This window comes from Mustela nigripes, chromosome 7, assembly GCF_022355385.1.
Source record: "Mustela nigripes isolate SB6536 chromosome 7, MUSNIG.SB6536, whole genome shotgun sequence".
In the NCBI taxonomy this organism is placed as follows: Eukaryota; Metazoa; Chordata; class Mammalia; order Carnivora; family Mustelidae; genus Mustela; species Mustela nigripes.
In genome coordinates this window covers 92,237,626-92,259,717 of record NC_081563.1, presented here as the reverse complement: position 1 = coordinate 92,259,717, position 22,092 = coordinate 92,237,626, and the positions used below count along the sequence as shown (strand labels likewise).

The following is a 22,092-nucleotide window of genomic DNA, read 5'->3' as shown; positions in this document are numbered from 1 at the left end:
ATGTCTGACATCATGCTTATATCCATATCCATTAGGTCTCTGGCAGAGACCATTGTCTGGTCTTTTCTTTGTTGGAAGTTCCTCTGCTTAGTCATTCTGTTGAGGGATGGTTGAGGAAATATGCAGAGTCCAAAGTATTAAATATGACTCAAGCAAAATGTACCTGTTTTATGGGAACCCTAATGTTGTAGTCCTCTTGTTCTTCTAGCTTATCTTCTGGGGGATGGAACTGCCTGTTGTTTCTCAGGCAATCCTGGTTGGGCAGACTTGCCCTGCCCCATGTGGGGGACTGGGCTCAGTGGAAAATGTTTTTTAGCTTTTGTTCATTGGTGGCTCTCTGCATCTCTTTGGAGATTCAGAGTAAAAATGGCCCCACATAAACCTCTTTCCCAGAGCAACAAAACTGCATTCTACTCTTCACTTAGCCCTCAAGGACACACAGTCTCCATTTCTATATATTGATGCTAAAAACTGCAGCCTCCTGTAGTGGTGCATGCCCACATCAACTCTCCCAGAGTTCAACCTCATGTCACGTCTCTGACCTTTGTGCTTCTAAAACCCTGAGCTGCCCTGGGTTTTTGCATGGATACCTTCAGCTCATGGATCCTATCTGGGCACTGCTCTAAAGCCCTTCTCTGCCACCATCACTTCTGTGTGCACTCTGGTGTTATACAACTTCCTAGGTGCCAGCTTATGGGGGCTCCCTCCCCCTTCTGTTTATCTTCTGATATATGCCTGCAGATTCATGACTCTGCCTTTCCTACCTCATGACTGGCAGAGTTTTCCATGTTTAGAGATCCAGATATATATTCTTGCATCCCAGATTGATTTTGTGGGTGTTTAGAATGGTTTGGTAGATATCCAGCTAAATTCGGGGGACTGGTTGAAACAGGGTCCCTTACTCCTCTGCCATCTTCCCTAATCCCCTGAACACTGTTTCTTGATAAGTCAATTTTTTACACTGTTATTAGTCAATATTGAAAATCTATTAATGTAATTAACTAGCGTGTTAAAAGGAAGATATACATTCATCTTGGTATACTCTTTTTTTAAGTATTTTATTTACATTCAGTTTAGTTAATATAGAGTGTATTATTAGTTTCAGGGGCACAATTTAATGATTCATCAGTTGCCTATAACACCAGTGCTCATTACATCAAGTGCCCTTCATAAAGCCTTTCACCCAATTATCCTACCACCCCACTCACCTCCCTTCCAGTAACCCTAGGTTAATTTTCTATAGGTAAGAGTCTATTATGCTTTGCTCCTTCTCTGTTTTAATCTTACTTTATATTTCATTCCTTTCTCCTATGTTCATCTGTTTTGTTCCTTAAATTCCATATGTGAGTGAAATTATATGGTATTTGTCTTTCTCTTACTGACATATTTTCTTAGCGTAATACCCTTTAATTCCATCCATATCATTGCAAATGGCAAGATTTCATTCTTTTTGATGGCTAAGTAGTATTCCATTTTATATATGTTACATATCTTCTTTATCCATTCATCTGTTCACAGACATCTGGATATTTTCCATATTTTGACTATTGTGAACATTGCTGCTATAAACATTGGGGTGATGTGCCCCTTCAAATCACTTTGTAGGGCAACTGCTGGGCCATAAGGTAGTTCTATTTTTAACTTTTTAGGAACCTCTTTACTGTCTTCCAGAGTGGCTGCTCCAATTTGCATTCCCATCAACATTATAAGAGGGTTCCCTTTTTTCTGCACTCTCACCAACATCTCTTGTGTCCTGGGTTGTTCATTTCATCCATTCTGACAGGTGGGAGGTGGTATATCATTGCATGTTTTGATTTTTATTTCCTTGATACAGAGTGATGTTGAGCACTGTTTTATGTGTCCGCTAGCCATTTGTTTAGTCTTTTTTGGAGAAATGTCTGTTCATGTTTTCTGCCCACTTCGTGACTGGATTATTTGTTTTGTAGGTGTTAGTTCAAGGAATACTTTATAGATATTGGATACAAGCCCTTTATCTGATAATACATTTGCAAATATCCTCTCCATTCCTTGGGTTGCCTTTACTTTTGTTGAAGGATGTTTTCTTTGCTGTGCAAAAACTTTATATCTTGATGAACTCACAACAGTTTATTTTAGCTTGCCTTTGGAGATGTGTCTATAGCAAGAATTTTGTGTGGTCGAGGTCACAGTTGTTGCTGCCTTTTTCCCACTCTAGGATTTTGATGGAGTCCTGTTTTACACTTAGGACTTTCATGCATTTTGAATCTATTTTTTGTGTATGGTTTAAAAAAAATGTTGCAGTTTTATTCTTCTGCATGTGGCTGTCCAATTTTCCAAACACCAATTGTTGAAGAGACTGTCTTTTTTCCATTTGATATTCTTTTGTACTTTGTCAAAGATTAGTGCACCACAGAGTTAAGGGTCCATTTCTGAGTTCTCTGTTGTGTTCCACTGATCTATGTTTCTGGTTCTTTTCTTTTTCTTTTTCTTTTTCTTTTTTTTTTTTTTTTTGTGCCAGTACCATACTGGCAGTATGATTACTGCTTTGTAATACAGTTTGAAGTCTGGAATTGTGATGCCTTTAGCTTTGGTTTTCTTTTTCAAGATTCCTTTGGCTATTTGGGGTCTTGGTGGTTCCATAGAAATTTTAGGATTATTTGTTCCAGCTCTGAAAATGTCAATAGTATTTTGATAGGGATTGCATTGAATGTATATATTTCTCTGTGTAGCATATACATTTTTAAAAATTTTTTAAATTAATTTATTTATTTTCAGAAAAAAAAAACAGTATTCATTATTTTTTCACCACACCCAGTGCTCCATGCAATCTGTGCCCTCTATAATACCCACCACCCACCGGGTACCCCAACCTCCCACCCCCCCGCCACTTCAAACCCCTCAGATTGTTTTTCAGAGTCCATAGACTCTCATGATTCACCTCCCTTCCAATTTACCCCAACTCCCTTCTCCTCTCTAACACCCCTTGTCCTCCATGATATTTGTTGTGCTCCACAAATAAGTGAAACCATATGATAATTGACTCTCTCTGCTTGACTTATTTCACTCAGCATAATATCCTCCAGTCCCATCCATGTTGCTGTAAAATTTGGGTATTCATCCTTTCTGATGGAGGCATAATACTCCATAGTGTATATGGACCACATCTTCCTTAACCATTCATCCGTTGAAGGGCATCTTGGTTCTTTCCACAGTTTGGCGACCGTGGCCATTGCTGCTATAAACATTGGGGTACAGATGGCCCTTCTTTTCACAACATCTGTATCTTTGGGGTAAACACCCAGGAGTGCAATGGCCAGGTCATAGGGAAGTTCTATTTTTAATTTCTTGAGGAATCTCCACACTGTTCTCCAAAGAGGCTGCACCAACTTGCATTCCCACCAACAGTGAAAGAGGGTTCCCCTTTCTCCACATCCTCTCCAACACATGTTGTTTCCTGTTTTGTTAATTTTTGCCATTCTAACTGGTGTAAGGTGATATCTCAATGTGGTTTTAATTTGAATCTCCCTGAGGGCTAGTGATGATGAACATTTTTTCATGTGTCTGATAGCCATTTGTATGTCTTGATTGGAGAAGTGTCTGTTCATATCTTCTGCCCATTTTTTGATATGATTGTCTGTTTCGTGTGTGTTGAGTTTGAGGAGTTCATTATAGATCCTGGATATCAACCTTTTGTCTGTACTGTCATTTGCAAATATCTTCTCCCATTCTGTGGGTTGCCTCTTTGTTTTTTTGACTGTTTCCTTTGCTGTGCAGAAGCTTTTGATTTTGATGAAGTCCCAAAAGTGTATTTTCGCTTTTGTTTCCTTTGCCTTTGGAGACATATCTTGAAAGAAGTTGCTGTGGCTGATATTGAAGAGAGTACTGCCTATGTTCTCCTCTAGGATTCTGATGGATTCCTGTCTCACATTGAGGTCTTTTATCCATTTTGAGTTTATCTTTGTGCACGGTGTAAAAGAATGGTCGAGTTTCATTCTTCTACTTATAGTTGTCCAGTTTTCCCAGCCCCATTTATTTAAAAGAATAAACATTGTTAAAATGTCTATACTGTCTAGAGCAATATATACTTTTAATGTCATTCTGATCAAAATTCTACCGGTATTCTTCAAAGAGCTGGAGCAAATAATCCAAAAATTTGTATGGAATCAGAAGAGACCCCAAATCGCTAAGGAAATGTTGAAAAACAAAAATAAAGCTGGGGTCATCACGTTACCTGATTTCAAGCTTTATTACAAAGGTGTGATCACCAAGACAGCATGGTACTGGCATAAAAACAGACACATAGACCAGTGGAACAGAGTAGAGAGCCCAGATATGGACCCTCAACTCTATGGTCAATTAATCTTCGACAAAACGGGAAAAAATATACAGTGGAAAAAAGACAGTGTCTTCAATAGCATATACATTTTTAACAATATTCATTCTTCCAATCCAAGAGCATGGAATGTTTTTCTATTTCTTTGTGTCTTCCTCAATTTCTTTTATAAATATAGTTTTCAGAAATCCTTTATCTCTTTGATTAGGTTTATTCCTAGCTGTCTTAGGGTCTTGTGTGCAATTGTAAATGGAATTGATACCTTGGTTTCTTTATCTTGTGCCTCATTGTTAGTACATAGAAATGCAACTGACTTCTGTGCATTGATTTTATAGCCTGCAAATTTTCTGAATCCTGTATCAGTTCCAGCATTTTTTTTTTTTTTTTTGACAGAGTCCTTTGGGTTTTCTACATAGAGTACTATATCATCTGTGAAGAATGAAAATTTGACTTCTTCTTTGCCAGTTTGGATGTCTTTTATTTCTTTTTGTTGTCTGATTACTGAGGCTAGGACATCCAGCTCTATGTTAAACGATAGGGGTGAGAGTTGACTTCCTTGTCATGTTCCTGACCTTAGGGGGAAAGCTCTCAGTTTTTCCCTTTTAGGGATGATATGTGTTGTGCATCTTTCATATATGGCTTTTATGATATTGAGGTATGTTTCCTCTATTCCTACATGGTGGAGGGTTTTTATTGAGAAAGAATGCTGTATTTTTCAAAAACCTTTTCTGCATCTACTGAGAGGATCATTTGTTCTTGTCCTTTCTTTTATTAACGAGGTATATCACATTGATTTGTTGATGTTGAAACACCTTGCAGTCAAGGAATAAATCCCACTTAGATGAGTGAGTAGTTCTTTTCATGTACTGTTCTTTTGCATTCATATTCATCAGAGATATTGGTCTGTAATTCTTTTAGTGAGGTCTTTGTCTGGTTTTGGGGATCAGGTTATCCTGGCCTTATTGAAGAACTTTGAAAGTTTTCCTTCTTTTTTTTTGTTTTTTTTTGTTTTTTTGGTAATAGTTTCAAAAGAATAGGTGTTAATTCTTCTTTAACTGTTTGGTGGAATTCCCCTGGGAAGGAATTTAGCTCTGGACTCTTGTTTGTTGGGGGATGTTTGATTACTGCTTCAATTTATTTGCTGGTTTTGGGTCTGTTTAGGTTTTATATTTCTTCCTTTTTCAGTTTTGGTGGTTTATACATTGCCAGGAATGCATCTATTTTTTTTTTTTTCAGATTCCTAAGTTGTTGGCATATAATTTGCTCATTCTGTGTGTATGTGTGTGTGTGTGTGTGTGTGTGTGCGTGCACACACAAAAATATATATTTACAAATATATATATATATATATATATATATATATATATATGGTGTTGGTTGTGATTTTTTTCTTTTTCATTCATGATTTTATTAATTTGGGCTCTCTTTTCTGAGAAGTCTGGCTAGAGGTTTATCAATCTTATTAATTTTTTCAAAGAATCAGCTCTCAGTTTTATTGATCTGTTCTGGTGTTTTTTTTTTAATTTCTGTATCATTAATTTCTCTTATTCTTTATTATTTTTTCTTTCCTGCTGGATTTAGGCTTTATTTGCTTTTCTTTTTCCAGGTCATTTAGTTGTAAGATTAGTATTTGAGATTTTGCTTGTTTCTTGAGGCAGACCTATATTGCTATATGCTTCCCTCTTAGGGCTGCCTTTGCTGCATCCCAAAGATTTTGAACTATTGTATTTTCATTTTCATTTATTTCCCCCATTTTTTTAAAATTATTTAACTTCCTGGCTGTCCCATTCATTCCTTAGTAAGATGTTCTTTAACCTCCTTGTATTTGTGGTCCTTCAAATTTCTTCTTATTGTTGACTTCAATTTTCATAGCATTGTGGTATGAAAATATTCATGGTATGATCTTAGTCTTTTGGTATCTGTTGAGACCTTATTTGTGACCCAGTATGTGATATATTCTGGAAAATTCTCCATGTGCACTTGAAAAGAATGTGTATTCTATTGTTTAAGTATGGAATGCTCTGAATATATCTACAAAGTCCATCTCATCCAGTGTGTCACTCAAAGCCCTTGTTTCCTTGCTGATCTCCTGTTTAGATGATCTTTTCATTGATGTAAGTGGGGTGTTAAAGTCCCCTACTATTATTGCATTATTATTCATATATTTATTATTATTATTATATATTTCTTTAATTTTATTATTAATTTGGTTATATATTTGGCTGCTCCCATGTTGGGGCATAAATATTTATAATTGTTAGATGTTCTTATTGGATAGATCCCTTTATTATGATATAATGTCCTTCATATTTTATTAAATCTTTAGTTTAAAATCTAGTTTTAAACTAAAACTGGATGTCTACTCCAGCTTTCTTTTGATGTCCATTAACATGATAAGTTATTGTCCATTTATCTTTGGGTTTGAAATAAATCTCTTGTAAGTAGCATATCAGTGGGGCTTGTTCTTCTTTTTTTTTTTTAAATCAATCCTGACACCCTGTGTCTTTTGGTTAGAGGATTTAATCCATTTGCAGAGTAATCAATGAAAATATTAAGTTAGTGCCATTGCATTACCTGTAAAGTTTCTGTTCCTATAGATTTTGTCTGTTACTTTCTGGTCTTTGTTACTTTTGGGATCTCTCTCTGCTCAAATGATTCTCTTTAATATTTCTTACAGGGCTGGTTTATTGTTCATGAATTCCTTAACTTTTTGTTTGTCCTAGAAACTCCTGATCTCTCCTTCTATTCTGAATAACAGTCTTGCTGGATAAAGCATTCTTGGCTGTATATTTTTCCCATTTAGTATGTTGAATATGTCATACTAATCCTTTCTTGACTTCCAGATCTCTGTGGACAGGTGTGCTGCCAGACATATCTGTCTACCCCTGTAGGATAAGGACTTTTTGTCCTGAGCTGCTTTCAGGATTTTCTCTTTATCTTTGTAGTTTACAAGCTTTACTATAACATGTCAAGGTGTTGATTTATTTTTATTGATTTTGAAGGGAGTTCTCCATGCCTCCTGGACTTAAATTCCTGCTCTTTCCAAATTAGGAAATTTCTCATCTATAATTTGTTCAAATAAAACCTCTGCCCCTTTTATTCCTCTCCTCATCTTCTGGGACTCTTATAAAAAAAGATATTTTGCTTTATGGAATCATTGAATTCCTTCAGTCTACCTTCATGATCTAATAGATTTCTTTCTCTCTTCTTTATTTCTCATCACTTTTTCTTCTATATCTCTGACTCTTCTGCTTTCTTTATCTTCATTTTTATGGACTCAACTTGGACTGAAACTCTGTAATAACATTTTTAATTTTGGCTGGACTAGATTTTAGTTCTTTTTATCTGTACAGTATGCTTTACATACTTTGTTTTATCTGTACAGTATGCTTTAGTGCCTTCTATGTTTTTTCAAGCCCAGCTAGTATATTTAAAATCATTGTTTTATTTATTTATTTTTAAAAATTATTTATTTATTTGACACAAAGAGAGAGAGATCACAAGTAGGCAGAGAGGCAGGCAGAGAGAGAGGGGGAAGCAGACTCCCTGCTGAGAAGAGCGCGTGACATGGGGCTTGATCCCAGGACCGATGCTCAGATCATGATCTGAGCTGAAGGCAGAGGCTTAACCCAGATGCCCCCAAATCATTGTTTTAAATGAAAGTTAGACATCTTACTTATATCTGTATTGATTAAGTCCCTGACAGTGAGTACTACCATCTAGTCTTTCTTTTTGGAGTGAATTACTCCATCTCACCATTTTGTTCAGAAAGGAAAGGAAGAAATAAAAAGTAAAACAACAACAAAAACAATAACAACAACTACTTCAGGAAGAGTTTCTGGTGTTGCTCTGTACACCCTGCCCTTGCATTTTGGCTGCTCTTACCCACTGGTCTGTCCTTGCTTGTAGTAGTGTGTCTGGATCTTTAACTAGGTGCACTTTGATTTGTTTGTTATGATAAGCCTGGAAAAGAAAAAAGGAAAAAGCCTGATTCAAGACAAAGGAAAAAAGAACAAAAATACAAAGAAACAAAAAAGTATAAGCTTGATTCCAAAGAATAAGAAAGAAAGGGAAAAAAAGAATAAGGAAAGGAAATAAAAGGGGGGGGGGGAATAGAACAAAAGAAGCCTGATCTAAAAAATAAGAGAAGGAAACAAACCAAGAAACAAACAAATGAAGAAAAAATTATAAGCTCGATACAAAAAAAGATAAAGAGAAAAATATATAAAAGATTAAAAAAATAAGTAGAAAAATTAAACATTTGAAAATCTGAAAATGTAAGGAACGAAAGAAAAAAAAGAAGCTTGGAACTACTTCTATCAGAAGCTGACATTTTGGAGCATTCTTTAGTTAGTAGACCTGGTACACGCAGTGTGTCTGTGGGTGCTCTATTGGTCTTCTGAGGGAGATGCCTGCTGGTTAGTCTCACAAACTGACTTGTGTAGGGGGCAGGGATTAGTGTAGGAGACTCCAGCCTCTACTAGAGGCACTGTATTTCTCTGAAGTCGGATGGGTGGGTGGGAGAGGGGAGAAGGGAGGAGAAAAATATGGTATTACCCTTCCCTCTTGTCCCTGGGGAGTGGAACTCTTGGCCACTGCTGTTCAGGAGGTCCTCTCAGGATTGTGAACAATCCCCTATGTCCCAGGCTTTCTCAGTTCCCTACCCTTAACCTGTCTATTACTGGCTATTGTCATGCCTGGCACCACAGATTTCCTAAAATTTATCTCTGGCTGCTGACTGCGATTCAAAACTCCAAGTTCTAAAGGATCTGGCAAGGTGAAGACCTACTTCACTCCCTTGGAGGTGAGATTCACAGTGTGCCCAGCACTGTCCTATCCCTAAAAAGCAGTCACAGTTTGCACACAGAGTCTAGAGTTTATTGTAATGCTCAGCAAAAAGCTGGAACCGGATTATTGGCCAACTGTGTGCAACTCAGTCCCCTAGTTTGTTCTGTCTCAGAAAAGTACTTGTACAGAGGCTCTATTGTGGCAGACAGTGAGAAAAAATGGCCACATTATCTGTAGTGTGCCTTTGTCTCTGTTCTATGCTCAGTTCTATCACAGAAAAGCACTGCATGGTTTGAACACAGAGGTTTAAGTCTATTGTAGTTCACAAGTGAAAAGCTATTAAGAGGTTTTCTGCCCTCTGTGCCCACTTCTGACTCTGCTTCTGAGCTCTGCTCAATGGCTCCCAGCTGGCCTTTTGTCTTTGGAGAAGCAAAATATGCTCTTCCAAATATACTCCAGGAAGGGGAGTTATCTCCCCAAGTGGGACCCAGGGGATCTCCTTACCAAGGCTTATAGTGACCTCTACTCACTATACTCTCCTGCTCTCTTCCACTCCCTGACTTTACTCTGGGAAAATGGTTCCCTCCCCTTTATTATCCCATGGCTTTATTCTCCCCCAATTCATGGCTCCAGACTGTGCAGTTTGTTTTCTTAATCCTCAGATAGTATTCCTAGTTGTTCAAAATAGTTGGATGTTGATCTAGTCATGTTTGAGAAACAAGGCAAGCTCAGGGTCCCCCTACTACTCTTCTATCTTAACTCCACCCCCAAATTCTTACTTTAAAAGTGTTGAGGGTTTGTTTGTTTGTTTGTTTTAACACCAAAAATATTTTTAGCTGAACTAGAAATAATCCAGAATCTTAATTTGGTCATTATAGTACATTGAACAAATAACTATGAATATGCATCTACATCATTAAAACATGATCTTAAACAGTCTCCTATCAAGAGATGAAGTCTGTTTTTAACCATTAAATCTGGACTTGCTATGACTTGCCTTGGACAGTGAGATTTTAGTAAATATGATATGTACTAAAGCTTGAAAAGGGCATGTGCTTTGGAACTTATTCCTTTGCTCCTTCTGGAACTCTGAGACAGACATGTGAGTAAGCCCAGGCTAGCCTCTTGAACAATAACAGACATATGGTCCAGTCCTCTGGCCCTTAGTCATGCAACTGGCAATCATATGATCATGCCATTCTAGATCACTGTGAGATCATGCTAGATCTCAATCTTCTAGTTGACCACAGATGCATGAATGAACCTGGTCAAGATAAGTTAAAGAACCACTCAACTAAATTTGCTAAAATTGCAAATCTATAGAGTTGTGTTCTAAATAAATACTTATTCCAAGTGACTAAGTTTTTTGGTTCTTTTTATGCAACAATGGGTCACTGATACAGGGATATCAAGTATACAATGTAGTTGTCACCTTGGTAGACATCTATCCTCAATAGCTATGCTGAAACATGCATGGGGTGATATATACATCTCTCCAGATAAGTCGTAACAAGGAAAGCATGAAGAATGGGAGATACTGAAAGGACTATCACCAGGAAAAAAAGAAAAAGAAAGAAAAAAGAAAAAGAAAAGAAAATCCAAACTTCTAAATGCTCTACTCTGGAAGTGATGACAGGGTTCAGAAAGGCCAGACGACAGATAGTCTAACAGGCTAACAAGATTTACGTTTATTTACCTTAAAGAGTTTCCAGAAACCTTCCTTAAAACTATCATCCAGGAGGTAGAATTATCCTCTTGTGTTCTTAGTTGGAGCCAGGGGATTGTGTTTGGAATACCTCACACAGGGTAGCATCAGCAACATGGCAATTGGAGTTGGGTTCTTCTGGCAAGAGTAAGAGATGTGGCCCATGCTTCTGGTTCTTCAGTCAAACATTAAACTACAGCATTCATGTTCTCTTCACCCCAATCAGGAAGCATCTATAACTTAATTTCTTGTGATTAGAGATGGGAAGGTTGGGGGTGGAGCTGTTTTCCTTGTTCATCTATGGTCTGAACCTGTGTTTCAGGGCCAGCATCTGCTCATAGATTGACATGTGGCTCAGCATTTTGTATCATAATGTGATCATTGGTAAGTTAGTTTAGTTTCTGGAGAGGAAACTAGTACATAGGTACTAGGGGTCCACATTTGCAGGCAGCCTGGGTTTTCCCGGCTTCTTTTCCATAAGCAACATGGGCTTTTTGATTTGGCAGAACTAGCTTATCCCAGCTACTAAATAGTCAACATTCCAGTGCTTATTATCTGGATTTCTTGGCCACCTGGTAGCTTAAGGCAATATTTCAAATGCTCATGTAACTTTTTTTTCTCTTCTCTGGTGTCATTTAATTTGTGTTAAGCCATTAGCAGCTTCACCATTCAGTCTACTGTGCATTGTCCTTGGGGATAAATTTTTTTATTCCCCATGCTTCTCATATTTCTGATGGGGAGAGGCAAGGATGTTCAGCAAAAAAGCTGATGGTGCCATCTCCAACCTGGAAAATGTGTCTGACCCCTGCCCTGGTCTTTCCTCTGATAGATCCCTCTTAATGTTGATTTTTTGGTGCCTCCCCCAACCTTGGGCTTGCAGGACTAACAGAGAAAACAAGCATGAAGCACAGGCTATGTGTCTAATTGTTGATGAACCAGAGGAGATTTGCTACAAAAGAATCAGGTTGAAGTTACTTGGAAAGAAGCTTCCATTTCTCCTGAAGAACAGTGACAAACTTTTTTTTTTTTTTTTTTTTAAGGTTAAATTGAGAGTAAGTGTTGTGGGTGCACAGGCAATGTCTCCACAGACATGCATAGGGCTCATGTTGTCCTGACACAGCCCATGGCTCATACTGAGAATATGGATAGCTGAGAATGGCTCTGCGTTCAGCTTCACACCTTCAGTGACAATGTCTGAGGCCCAGACTTTGAAATATCCTTATGACCTTGCATAGTGTGAATAATATAGAGATGAGGTTCTAAAAAAATAGCTATTTATCTGCCTCGTTTAGATAAATTTGATTGAAATTATGTCCCAAATGGACCTGATTTCTGTCCTCATCAGGCATTAAGCAATCAGGAGCACATATCACATACGGTGATCTGTGCCATGAATACTAATAATGTCACAAAAATAAATTGTTAATGACATTGTTGAGCAACTCCTGTGAGTCAAACATTTTTCTAAGCACTTGGCATTTGTCAGCTTATTTAATCCTCCACTTCACAGATGAATAAATTCAGAGACAGAAGCTCTTTGCCAGAGTTACAAGTTAGTAAGCCATAGAGTCAGGATTGTGCTATGCATCCTGATTCTGGGGTTTAGCTAATGATAGGACAACTTAAATCCATCTCTTTATCCATTTTCTCTTGAATTTCTTCCATTCAGGTTTCAGTCCACCTTCCCACAGAGACTGTTACTGTCAAGGTCAATGTGACATTTGTGCTGCTAAACCCAAGAGTCTATTCTCCGTTTTAATCCTGACTCACCAGAAGCATCAGATACAGTTGACTATTGAACTATCACCCTCACTTGGCTCCAAACACACCACATTCTGCTGGAGTTTCTTCTATCTCTTTGATCTCTCTTCATTTGTTTCTTTTATTTCTTTTCAATTCTCAGTTTCTGACCTTGCAGGGACTCACTGCCTGGACCTCTTTTCCTTCTTCCACTCTCATGGTGGCCTCACTTAGTCTCATGCTTTCAAGAAATCTATGCAGTGATGATGATGATCCCAATTTCTTGAGTTTTAACTCCTTAACTGTAGACATCAAACTGCTTATTCAACATTTCCATTTGTGTGTGTAGTGGAATATTTCCAGTGTGACACATCCAAAACAGAGCCCTACTTCCCCTGCCCCCTCCCACAACCTATTCTTTCTCTGGCCTTCTTCATCTCTGTTAAACACAACTCTGTCCTTCTGGTTGTTCTGGCTAAGGCATTCGGAGTCACCTCTCTCCCACTATATGTTCACTACAGCATTGTGCACATTGGTCAAGATATGGAAACAACCTAAGTGTTCACTGAGGGGTAAACAGATAAAGAAAATGTCACACACACACACACACACTGAAATATGATTCAACTTTAATAAAGGAGGTCCTGCAATTTGTGACAACATGAATAAATCTGGAGGACATTATGTTAAGTGAAATAAGCCAGATACAAAAAGAATGATGTACTGTATGGTGACTAACATTTTAAAAAAATGCATGATCTCAGTTATGCATGGAATCTAAAAACATTCATAAAATTCATAGAAACAAAGAATAGAATGGTGGTTACTAGGGCTTGGGTCAAAGGATACAAAGCTCCAGGTATGTGAATACTATAGATCTAATGTACAACACAATGACTATAGTTATTAATACTGCATCGTATGATGGAAATTCAGTAAGAAAGTAGATCTCATCACACACACAAATGGTAACTATGTGAGGTGGTGGGTATAATAATGAGCTTGACTTTCTAATAACTCACTGTTTATATGTATATCAAGTCATCATCTTGTACAACCCAAACATTAAACAAAAAAACAAAAAAACAAAAAAACCTCTTATAGTAGCCTTCAGGGCTTCTATTTGCCTTTTTCTTCTCCCTCCCTTACTTCTCTCCAACCTCCTCTTTACCCCCTCCCCCTCAGCCATACCACCTCCTTCTTGCTGTCCCTGAATCAGGCCAGGATGTAGCCCAGGGCCTTGCACTTGCTGTTCCCTCTGCAAGGAATTCTATTGCCTCAGATACACATAGTCCCTTTTTTAGTTTCCTAAAAGGAAGCTAGTTTGCTCCCTATCCTTTGCTTCCCTATTGTATCAGCTGGTTCCCTAGTTTTGCTTCTTTACCTCTATATGGCATCCGCACTCCCAGGATACCCACCCTCCCTCCTGCTTTCCTTTTCTCACATTAGTTATCACTTTCTAGCAACATACTGAATATTCTTACTGATGCTGTTTATTGGCAGCCTTTCCCTGGTAGAATGTGAACTTCATGAAGGCAGGGGTTTGTTCTTTATTCCCTGCTATACTTTGGCACCCAGAACACTGTTTTGCACACAATAGATACTTAATAATAAATACATGATTAAATGAAATTAAAAAAAACAGCAGTTTATTGGGTGCTTACAGCATGCAGGCATCACTCACATTCAAAAGCCTAATTTCTGACTCTCCATCAGTAGCTGCATGACCTGCTTGTAATATACATCTGCTTCTTGATGAGTAGACATGGCTGACCTTTATACAATGAACACCACCAGAGGACTTGAAATAAGGCTAGTGCCGCTGGGGATCTGATTTTTAATTTGTTTCAATTTTAATTGACTTAAATTTAAATAGCCACATGTGGCTCTTGGTGTCACATCAAATAGTGCAGGTCAGCATTACTACTTATCAACAAAGCCCTTTATTTCCTATTATTTTGTGACAAGATTTCTTCTAAAAAGAGATGTCCTTACTGTCAGGTAAAGTGGGCTCTTGTCTCAAAAAAGGGAAGTGGATCATACACTGTGACAACATCATTGAAGGATATATGCTCATTCCATTTCCTCCACACTATTCCCCCCTGTCATTTTGTCCAAGGTCTCATTTGCTTTCAAACAATAACAATCTAGTAGAATTATGATCATCCTTTGTCTTTGATTCCTTCTCAGATTCTGTGTAATGGTGAATGTTTCATAGCAGTGGGGGAAATGTCATAAATAGACACAAACAGCCATGCATGGTGGGTGCCTGAGACATCACTAATTCTCAGTGCAGGGAACTTGCACTGAGAACTTGCAGATGGTGTCCATCAGGAACCAGTGAGTTCCTTCCTCTAAAGACTTGAGAACTCTCATTCAAACACCTTCATCTTCTCCTCTCACAGATAGGCAAGTGAGATGATTCTGGATTGACCAAAGGGCATCCTCCTGATTTGAATTCTGAGGTATTAGTTGTGATGCGTCTTGGAGGGCTAACTTTTTTTGTCATACTTGCTTGGAAGTGAGTCAACAGGGAACAAAATCATTGCACAACCATGGTGCTGCATCGCAAATTTTCAACAGCTTTGCCAGGGTCTGGGGTCTTAGGGTCTACCACTGTTGAGGTTCACAGTGAAATAGGTGGATGCACCCATATATTTCTGTGAAACCCGCTAGCCCACGAATGGAAGTTTTACAATTTTGTGGGAGCTCTTGTAGTATTAGCAGCTATCCAGAGTCCATTAAAGCTGCTGATTTGTCCCTGATTATCATCATTTGTTTTGGTTTGCACTCTAATGTTTTAAGGGGTAAGCAAGAGAAATATAAAACCAATTTCAGACTTAATGATCTTTCTTCTCTCACATGTCCCCACATGGCCTAACTATTGTGGACAAGGACTGAGTCAGTTGTGGCCTTTGAAGTTTATGAAGAGTTGCTATTTTCCTAATCATTCAGAACATGCTTTAGGTGAATCATGGATTATCACTCAACGCTCACCTGCTGACTACTTTCTATATGCAAGACCCTATACCATTGGCATGATTTGCCATTGAGGACACAATGCTGCCTAAGGCAAAGCTGGTGATGAGTATGATTTATGCATATGTTATGTGAGTAGAATGATTAGAAAAGTGTATGTTGAGTGCACAGGACAAATGGGATAATGGCAAACTTTCTCTCACTCCTCACTGACTCTCGTTTTACTATAATCTGAGCTCTACTAACTCCTGTACTATTTCATTGGTAGAGTGAGGTGAACTTTTATAGCAAATTGAACATAGCCATTGGTCAAGCTCCAAGGGACTTGGGAATATCTTCATTCCAATCAGCCCAAATAAGCCCACCTCCCTTGATGCAGACATGCTTGCTTGTGCTTCTGTGTCATCCTGAAATCCCACCCACAAAGTGACCCTGGGGAAAGAGGGGTACCCCGTGAGAAAAGTGCCTCTGTATCCATTCCAGAACAGATACACCAAACAAACCACGTCCCACATCTATCCAGAACTTCCTCCTTCTACTGGAACAGCTGTTTTTCTGTAGACTCAGATCACACTGCTGGTCAGCCTTATGATGCATCATTGCAAGAAAGAGTCATACAAACTGAATAAAAAGACTCTACTTCTAGAGAAAATATGTAAGCAGATCACGGTACCCCAATAGGCACAGAGATATGAGAATGCTGGAAGTCTTTCTGGAGGGAAATGTTTACTTGACTTTAGGAGACTGATTTATATGCATCTGCCTTTGCTATCCCGAGTTTTATAGTCTGGAAAAATGGTATGCACATACTATCTGTGTATTGAAAAAAAAAACAGGGTAGAAAACTCATGATTGTGATCCAAACAGTGCTTTGGGTATTAAAAAGTGAGGGATTGTTTTGGCTCGTGTAGTGAGGAAGGCCTTGGTATGGGGACTAAGATGGCAGGGAAAAGCTGCAGAGACAAGGATGGGGAGGAGGACATGTAGATTGGAATTTTTGGAGTATGAGTAGAAGTGAGAACAAGGCAGCATATTGACTGTCACAAAGTCATGCAGCCTTTCAATAATAGTCATGAGGGTTTGGGCCAAATTGAGAAGGCATTAGAAACAATTGAAGATTTGGGGAAAGAAAGATACCTCACTGAGGTAGAAATTTAAGAAGATTCACTTTGTTGGTGAAGTGGGGAGAAGGATTGGAGAAGACCAGAGTCAACCTTCCCAACACCACCCAGAAGGATGGGGCTCACTTCTAATGCCAGGAGTAGAAATGGAGGGCCACTGCCAGAGGGGTTTCTGGGAAAGGGAATGGAGGCAGGTCCAAGTGACAAAGAATTTAGGTTCTGCTAGGTCAAAGGTTTTGGGGATGATGGCCACACTTGCTTCACATTCTATGATCCAGTAACTAGTTCTCCAGGGTTGACACAGCAAAACCTGTCAGACCTCAGATCCTGTCCATGACTTATCCCTGGTGAACTTGGCTCTGGTCTTTGTGAACTTTCCCTTCCAGGGCAACCATTCTACATGTCGCTCATCCCTTGCCTCCTGCTTGCCTGCCTTTCTTACTCAGCAGTGTTCTTTCCCTTTAGACACTAGCACATCAATTGTCCCTCCTGTCCACCATGACATACTATCACTGTGGTGTACTCAGTCCTGCATTTCCACTCAAATTTGACCCTCCTTCTTCTTTATTATCCTCTCTGAATGGACTCCTCCTTCTTTCTAAAAGATACCATGAGACATCAACTATCCTCTGAACAAGTCTGTGCTTAATTACACTGCCTTCTATATTTTGCAAGATGTCCAAGGGATACTGAAGCCTTTAGAGTGGACCTCATGAAGGGGCCACTGACAATGTCACTTAGTTCTAGCTGGTGCCATCCAGGAAGGGAGGCATACACTTTCAGCTCAGGAAAAGTGATCCCTTGTTCTGTTTATGGCTATTTATTATTGTTAATGTATTTATTCTTGTTCCTCATACTTCTTAGAAAAATATTTTTTCTTTTTTTTTAAACATTAATTTATTTACTTGAGAGAGAGAAAGAGAGAGAGCAAGCCAGGTGGAAGGGTAGAGGGTGAGGGAGAGTGAATCTCAAGCAGACTCTTTGCTGAGTAAAGAGCCTGATGCTGCAGCTCAGTTCCACAACCCTGAGAATAGGACCTGAGTAGAAATCAATTGTCAGATGCTTAACGGACTGCGGCTGCTCCAGGATATTATGTTTTCTAAGCTAAAATTATATCATTCAGTTTGCTGCATGTTTTTAAATCTTAATAATAAAATTACATGGAAATGGAATTGAGGATTTGCCCAGCTGTGTCGACTATATCCTAATGGACTTTCAACCCAAACCTTTCATTTCATGCTGTAAATCATAGAGTTCCTGCATCCTTTTCTGAAATATTTCAGAGCTACTACTGGGTAACTTTCTAGCATAGCATCAATTTCCTTGGTGTCAAGTCTTGATGTATCAGTAAATTGAATCCTTAATCTCCCTCAATGATATATGTGGAAATTTATTTACTCTAGAACTAATAGTTTCATTTTTGTAAATGAAGATTTGATCCTATCAAATCTCTAATCCTTTCAGGTAAGTCCTAGGCCAAACCAGGAAGACAGCAAGGTGTGTTTTCAGTATTCCTCTGATCTTCTATGTTGATCACTCTGTCAGGGCACTATTGCCACCCTGTGGTGGACCACATATGTTGGTTGGGTGAAATGGAACTTCCATATTTTGTCCAACATGTCTGCATCAGAAAGTACACATTTTGGAAAGAGTTCTTATTCAACCATGTGCTTTTTTTCTTTCAAAAGTAGGAATTTTAATTTCTGCTCAGTTCATTGGCATTTTGTCCAGATTAGTGGTCCTATAGGTTAGTAAGGTGTAGAGGAATATAGAAGGATATAGAAGAACACATAACTTCATTTGTATTTTTAAAAATCTAAACATAACAAAGGAACTAAACTCTAGTACAACTTTAACTATGGACTGACTCAGGCTCTCTCATTTGGTTTACATGTTGGTTGGTTGTTGGGAGGTCACCTGTCAGATGACCTGGACTCAAGCCATGCTGAGGGGCAGAGTGGGTCACAGGAAACAGCTCAGTGGGATGGGATACCTAGTGTGATGTGCATGAGTGTGTGAGCATTTGCATGTGTGTGTGCATGATGTGTGACTTGTGCATGTGTGATCTGTGGGGTGTGTGTGTGTGTGTGTGTGAATGAGCACGTGTCTGTGTTGGGGGCAATAGGAGAGGAGGCTATGGTTTATACTTAAAAGTTTGATCAGGGCATGATGTAAAATTCAGTATGTTTTGATAAATTATTTGGGTTTTATCTATAAAAGTCCAAAAATTGGATCAGATTGACATTTTCTGACATTGTAGCATAATTGTGGGGAGAAGAGTGGAAGAGGATAATGAATATTGGGAGGCTGGTTAGCCATGGGTGATGTAGACTAAAGAGTGACTATAGGGGTTTTGATGTAGTGGGAGGAATGATAACCCACTATGGGTTGATGAAGAAATGGCTTTGATTTTTCATGGTCCTTTATATCCTCAACCCAGGGTGGTCCAGTACTCCAGTTTCCCTGGTTTGATCATGTCAGTTGTTTGGGCCATTGGGATAACACCAAATATAATATGATTTAAAGAGTGATTTATATTGGGACTTGCTTTCTTTTGCTGTTCTTTGGACCCCTATCACTTCCACCATGTGAGGATGCTAGCCCAGCCTGTTGAACAAAGAGACACAGTGTGGCTCTGTCACTCCTAACAGCCAAAAGAGCCACCCTGCTTCCAGAGGCAGGACACCCAAGGTGACTGGCAGCAGACTTCAGATACATAAATGATGCTAGTCAAAGCTGATAGAAGAACACTGGGGAGCATGTGCCCCTTCTTTTCACTACATCTGTATCATTGGGGTATATATCTAGTAGTGCAATTGCTGGGTCTTTTTAGTACAACTGTATCTTTGGGGTAAATAGTGGTGAAATTGCTGGGTTATAAGGTGGCTCTATTTTTAATGTCTTGAGAAACCTCCATACTGTTTTCCAGAATGGCTGTACCAGCTTGCATTCTCACCAAGAGTGTAAAAGTGTTTCCCCTTTCTTTTATCAAGGGCTCTCCTTGGCATCCTTGCCAACATTTGTTATTTACTGTATTGTTAATTTTTACCTTTCTAATTGGTGTAAGGTGATAAATCAGTGTGGTTTTGATTTGAATTTACCTTATGGCTAATGATGTTGAACATTTTTCCATATGTCTGTTAGGCATTTGTATATCTTCTTTGGAGAAATGTCTATTCATATCTTCTGTCCATTTCTTGACTGGATTATTATTATTATTTTTGGATGTTGGGTTTGATAGCTCTTTATAAATATTAGATAACAGCCTTTTATCTGTAATGTCATTTGCAAATGTCTTTTCCCATTCCATGGGTTGCCTTTTAATTTTATTGACTATTTTCTTGCAGAAAGCTTCCTGAAGAAGCTTTTTATCTTGATGAAGTACCAGGAGCTGAGATGTCCTTCGACAGATGAATGGATAAAGAAGATGTGATTCATATATACAATGGAATACGACTCAGCCATCAGAAAGAATGAATACCTCTATTTGCATTGATATGGATGGAACTAGAGAGGATTATGCTGAGTGAAATAAGTCAAGCAGAGAAAAATAATTATCATACGGTTTCACTCAAATGTGGAATATAAGGTACAGCATAGAGAACTGTAGGGAAAGGAAGGAAAAACTGAATGGGAAGAAATCAGAGAGGGAACAACCATGAGAGACTCTGGATTCTGGGAAACGAGTTGGGGGTTACAGAGGGGAGGGAATGGGGAATGGGGTAAGTGGGTGATGGGTATTAAGGAGGCACATGTTGTTATGAGCACTGGGTGTTATATGCAACTAATGAAACAAAAACTAATGATATACTATATGTTGGCAAATTGAACATAAAAAAAAAAAAAAAAAAAACTGAAGGAAGAACTACTCAGCTGAGCCTAGCCCAAATTGCCAGCTCATAGAAAGTTGAGCCAAAAGAGAAAAAGGTTATTTTTTTAGGTCACTAAATTTGGGGTGCCTGGTGGCTCAGTCAGTTAAGCATCCAACTCTTGATTTCAGCTCAGGGTCTTGAGATTGAGCCCCATGTTTGGCTCCATGCTCAGCATGGAGTCTGCTTGTCCCTCTCTCTGCTCCTCCCAGTTGTTTGTGCTTTTGCTCTCTTTCTCAAATAAATGAATAAATATATAATCTTTAAACCACTAAATTCAGGGGCAGCTTGGGGTTCAGCTAAAGCTAGCTAATAACCCAATGAACAGGAAACAGTAGTGTTATGCCCTAATAATGGGTCCATGATTAAAGGAGTGAGACTGATACAAAGCGAAGGTCAAGCAAAGCTTTATTTTGCACCAAGCATCAAGAACCTAACTGAACGTTCGGGGCCGCACCTCTTACAAGAGAGGTTGACCCCTCTCCGCTTCACAGACTAGCTTTTAAGGGCTAAGGCCATACGGACAGGTCTGGCCATGCACAGGTGGCCAATGAGATTGTAGCACACACAGGAAACTCCAGTGAGGCTAGGTGACCAATTGAGTTACAATATACCCTAGTAGACATTTGAGCCAGCCTATTATACCTTGATTGGGATTGGCGCCAAAAGGGCTCCCAAAGGGCGGGGCCCATACTCCTTGGTAACCAGGGAGACAGTATGCATCCCCCCTCACTGATCGGATGTCTCCACCTGGCCTGACCCACCTTTGTATCTGGGCTTTGTTACCTGTAAATCCCCTGGGGGAAGGGGAGCAGGGACAGTTTCTAAATAGGTCCTTACATTCCCCCCTTTTCTTTGGAGACAAGTCAAATCTTTGACTTTTTAGCCAGTTCTATACGCTCCTTTTAATGGCTGCTAGACTGTTTTAATGACTCCAGTGTGATTTACCCAGAAACAGTATTTCTCTACTAAGGTTATACAGAGCCCCCTTCTCCTTTTATCAGAAACAGTAGGTTAAGCCCCACCTTTTTTATTCATAATTGCTTATACCTCCCACCTACATCTTAACAACAGGGCCAACAATTAATTTAATGAACTCAATTGTTTTTCGAGCCTTAGTTTTAGTCCAAGATTGGTAGGGTCCATTGGCAGTGGCATCCTCCTCTGGGGGGCGTTCTCGTCCTCAGCTCATTTGACCCACATGAATCCAGGTCCTGATGCTGTCTACTTTTATTGCCATGGGGGTGGTCAGGATGATAGTAAATGGTCCCTTCCAGGGAGACTCCAAGCCTCCCACTTGGCAGCAGCGCATCCAAACTAAGTCCCTGGGTTTGCAATGATGTGGCTCCACCTCCAATTCTGTCCCAGCGTGGGCAGCCCGGATCCCTGTATGGGCTCTTTTAAGACAGACTGTAATGCCTACAGAGACTGGAGTACGGACTGAGCAGTCATTTTGATGAAGTCCCAGAACCTAAGTCAGGTTCGGTGGGGTGAGGAGGTTCGGAGCCGACGACTAAAGAAAGAATTCTTAAGACGTCATTGGTGCAAAATGGTGGTTTATTAAAGCACGGGGACAGG

General features: G+C 39.2%; 1 long non-coding RNA gene across 1 annotated transcript in view; it reads left to right on the top strand.

Moving 5' to 3' along the window:
* Positions 1–22,092, top strand: part of LOC132022634 (uncharacterized) — a 162,783-nt gene that overhangs the window by 21,378 nt on the left and 119,313 nt on the right. Inside the window, exon 2 of the long non-coding RNA XR_009405655.1 lies at positions 19,993–20,234. This is a non-coding gene — a long non-coding RNA (uncharacterized LOC132022634). The remainder of the gene's footprint in view (positions 1–19,992; positions 20,235–22,092) is intronic.